This window comes from Haemaphysalis longicornis, unplaced genomic scaffold (assembly GCF_048455015.1).
Source record: "Haemaphysalis longicornis isolate Haplotype H1 unplaced genomic scaffold, Haemaphysalis longicornis Haplotype H1 scaffold_2, whole genome shotgun sequence".
NCBI lineage: Eukaryota > Metazoa > Arthropoda > Arachnida > Ixodida > Ixodidae > Haemaphysalis > Haemaphysalis longicornis.
The window spans coordinates 70,745,029-70,749,088 of record NW_027526295.1 but is presented as its reverse complement, the minus strand read 5'-3'; the positions used below and the strand labels follow the sequence as shown (position 1 = coordinate 70,749,088).

The following is a 4,060-nucleotide window of genomic DNA, read 5'->3' as shown; positions in this document are numbered from 1 at the left end:
CCCGCGAGGGGAACACGAGTAAATGCAGAGCATTGGGGCCTCAGTACTGATTGAAGGCAGTGTTGCTTCCATCGCTTCTTCCGTGATGCTGGAGTAGCAGACACGAGTAAACGTTGGCACGAGCGTCAACCAAGGAAGGAAGGAGCAACGCAGTGACTGAAACACAAGCGACCGCTAGCCGCTATATTTGCAGCGCGCGCAGTAGAGGGAGAGCAGTACGGGGGGGAGAGCGCGCATGCGCAAGCAGCGCGCGCCCTTCCACGACCCACAGCGCTGCTAGCACGCACCTGTTAGGCCGAGACCGCGACGGAGGGAACGGGCTGACTACGACGCATGCGCGCGCCAGCTGCTGTTGAGAGAGAGGAGGGAAGGAGAGGCGCACCTGCTGCGGACGCGGAGCTGTTGACACCGTCCGACGCAGGAACAGGCGAGGCTAAGAAATGCTCTGCATTTAAAAACCTTACGTGGGCAGAACAACGTCCTCCGGCATGGGGGGGATCAGGGGGAGAGGGGGGTTGTCGCGACCTGCGCGCCACGGGTCTGCTGCGCCGAAGACGGGAACGACAAAGTAGGGGGCTCCTCTCATCGCACGAGCCCATGCGCAACCGTGGACGACGCCGGGCGCTCCTCACGAGGCGCAGGCTCACTTGCGCTCTGTATTTTTTTTTTGCTAAAGCCACTGCGCGAAGGACGGGCCGGGCGCCTTGCATCAGGGAATTTTTTTCTTGGTATTTTCTTTTGCTAATGGTGACGGGCCGAGAAGGATTTATTACCTCACCTCCGCCGGAGGGGCAGTTGCCACGCGGACCGTCCCGCACCGGCCCCTCCCCCCGTCCCCCTTGTCTCACAAATGTCGGCACAATGCGGCTCCCTTCAGGGGCGGAGGATGTGGTCTACGAACTTAAAAGCAAAGAAACAAAAACTATTGCATGACCATTCGTTTGGCATGTCATATATATACAGTCGAACACGGATATATCGAACACGGGTATATCGAATTATTGTCTATATCGAACTCATGAATTATCCCCTTGAAAATTCTGTGTAAAAGTATAGGAATTCGTACGTTTATATCGAACGGTATTTTTCCCGACATTGGGTATATCGAACGCCGCGCGAGCTGGAAGGTGCTCTTCGGTGGTCGCTGCACCCCCGATTTCCGCGGCCGCTTAGTGCCTTCGCCGAAACCCGACAGGGACAGAAGCCGGTGCCTCGGAGCGTCATGCTTCAGGTCCAGGTTTTTGTAGCCCCTCTCTTTGACAAAAATGGCTAGGTTCTCGTGACAGCTGTTGAGGAATTAGTCTGCGACCAATTAGTCTGCGCCTTCTCATAGATAACTGCTCGGCAAACCAAACCACCTGCGAGGTCGACAACAACGAGCTGAAGTTTCTGCCTCCGAACACAACAGCCAGGCTGCAGCCACTCGACCGCTCGACTAAGTCGTTCAAGGTTGGGCTCAGGAGACGACTCTTCGATAGGCTTTTGATGTACCTCCGCGTGGGCACCAAGCTTAAAGTTGACCAGCTGGGGGCCATACAAATGATTATGGATGCCTTGGACAGCGTAAAGCAGAGCATGGCCAACTGCTTTCGGAAGGCAGGCTTCGTGACGGCCGAAATTTCGGAAGCTTGCGAAGACGGCGAAGACAACGAAGAGGGCATGGTCGACACGTTTCGCGAGCTGTCGTCCCTTTTACCGGCTGCTGTTCCAGCCGAAGTGTCTGCCGGGGACTTTGTGAACGCTGACAGCAATGTTTAGGCTGTTGCGAGCGCCGGTGACGAGGATATCGTAGCTGCGGTTGCAGGAACCCAGGCTGATAGCTCGAGTGGCGAAGATCGTCCGGACGAGGATGTGGCTACACGATCGTACTCCACCGGTGAACTGGCGGCTGCGTTCAGCTTCATTCGACGTAGTTGCGGCGACATGGAAGGAAGTGGGCTGTAGCACCTGGATATCCTCGAGAAGATCGAGACCGGCGTCTTTAATTCCATAAACAGGACGACGAAGCCGGCCAAGATCAGCGATTTCTTTTCACGCAAATAAAGCATCCTGTTGCGTCGTTAGTGCGGAATTAGTTGTCATTCTTGAATGCGCCGATCGGTAAATGGTCGTCCGCCACAGGTGAGGTCTCAGAGCCCATATTTGTTATATCGAATTTTTCATATATCGAACTATTTCGCAATCCCCTTGGAGTTCGATATATCCGTGTTCGACTGTATATACATACATACATATATATATATATATATATATATATATATAGTAAGGAAATGAGGGGCTCGTTGAGGAAAATACAGAAAGATAAGTCAGCAGTCTACAATGCCAAAGGAGGCATAGGGGTGTGGTTAGGCTCTTTTCTTTTTCACTACGGTTAATTAAGTAAACATTTTTTTTTAAATATACAGAAGAAAGAAAGAAAGAAAGAAAAACACGCGCCCAGAGTGGGGACCGAACCCACGCCTTTCGATTACATGTCGAATGCCTTACCAATTCGGCTATCTGGGCGACTGTGTTCTCCTTCACTTTCTGGGCTATTTATATTTACTAGAAGTGTATCTGACGCTTGAGGGTGGTAGCCAGCGCCACTCTGACTACACGGGGAGAAGGGGACCTTCTTTTCAACCCCCGGGGCGTGACTGGAACGTCTACAGCCTGTCATGAGCGGGTTACTGGCGGGAAGCCCTCTTATGCTACCTAGGCATCAAGGCTGCCAGAACCGAGACCCTCGCTAGGCTTTCGCAGAATAATATAGTAAGGAAATGAGGGGCTCGTTGAGGAAAATACAGAAAGATAAGTCAGCAGTCTACAATGCCAAAGGAGGCATAGGGGTGTGGTTAGGCTCTTTTCTTTTTCACTACGGTTAATTAAGTCAACATTTTTTTTAAATATACAGAAGAAAGAAAGAAAGAAAGAAAGAAAAACACGCGCCCAGAGTGGGGACCGAACCCACGCCTTTCGATTACATGTCGAATGCCTTACCAATTCGGCTATCTGGGCGACTGTGTTCTCCTTCACTTTCTGGGCTATTTATATTTACTAGAAGTGTATCTGACGCTTGAGGGTGGTAGCCAGCGCCACTCTGACTACACGGGGAGAAGGGGACCTTCTTTTCAACCCCCGGGGCGTGACTGGAATGTCTACAGCCTGTCATGAGCGGATTACTGGCGGGAAGCCCTCTTATGCTACCTAGGCATCAAGGCTGCCAGAACCGAGACCCTCGCTAGGCTTTCGCAGAATAATATAGTAAGGAAATGAGGGGCTCGTTGAGGAAAATACAAAAAGATAAGTCAGCAGTCTACAATGCCAAAGGAGGCATAGGGGTGTGGTTAGGCTCTTTTCTTTTTCACTACGGTTAATTAAGTAAACATAAGCGTCAGATACACTTCTAGTAAATATAAATAGCCCAGAAAGTGAAGGAGAACACAGTCGCCCAGATAGCCGAATTGGTAAGGCATTCGACATGTAATCGAAAGGCGTGGGTTCGGTCCCCACTCTGGGCGCGTGTTTTTCTTTCTTTATTTCTTTCTTTCTTTCTTCTGTATATTTAAAAAAAATGTTTACTTAATTAACCGTAGTGAAAAAGAAAAGAGCCTAACCACACCCCTATGCCTCCTTTGGCATTGTAGACTGCTGACTTATCTTTCTGTATATATATATATATATATATATATATACATATATATATATATATATATATATATATATATATATATACATATATATACAACTAGAGTAATTATAAACGCATTAAAATACAAACAAATCATTACCCTTACTGGAAGAATACTGCTGCATTAGGGTTGATGACACACATGACGCTAGGTGCTAAAGCATTTTTTTCAGGTGTTCCCCTGACGCACTGCACAATACAAAGTCGTCAGCAAACCTAAAGTGGCGGAGGTATTCTTTGTTTTTCCGGCATCCGCAGTTCTGCAATCAGGCTTACTAAATATTTCTTCGTGACAGCTATGTGAGATGATGAGGTGATTTGGCTAGATGGTATCGCAGTCTTACTGCCTTTCAATCTCGAGCTTTTCGCTTTTCTTCTGGAGGAACATCC

The 4,060-nt window shown here is 49.1% G+C and overlaps 1 non-coding gene across 1 annotated transcript; it reads left to right on the top strand.

The window, feature by feature from the left end:
• The first annotated feature begins 3,428 nt into the window (after window positions 1–3,428).
• On the top strand, window positions 3,429–3,500 carry Trnat-ugu (transfer RNA threonine (anticodon UGU)). Its single transcript has one exon. It is a non-coding gene; the product is annotated as a tRNA-Thr (tRNA).
• The last annotated feature ends 560 nt before the right edge of the window (window positions 3,501–4,060 follow it).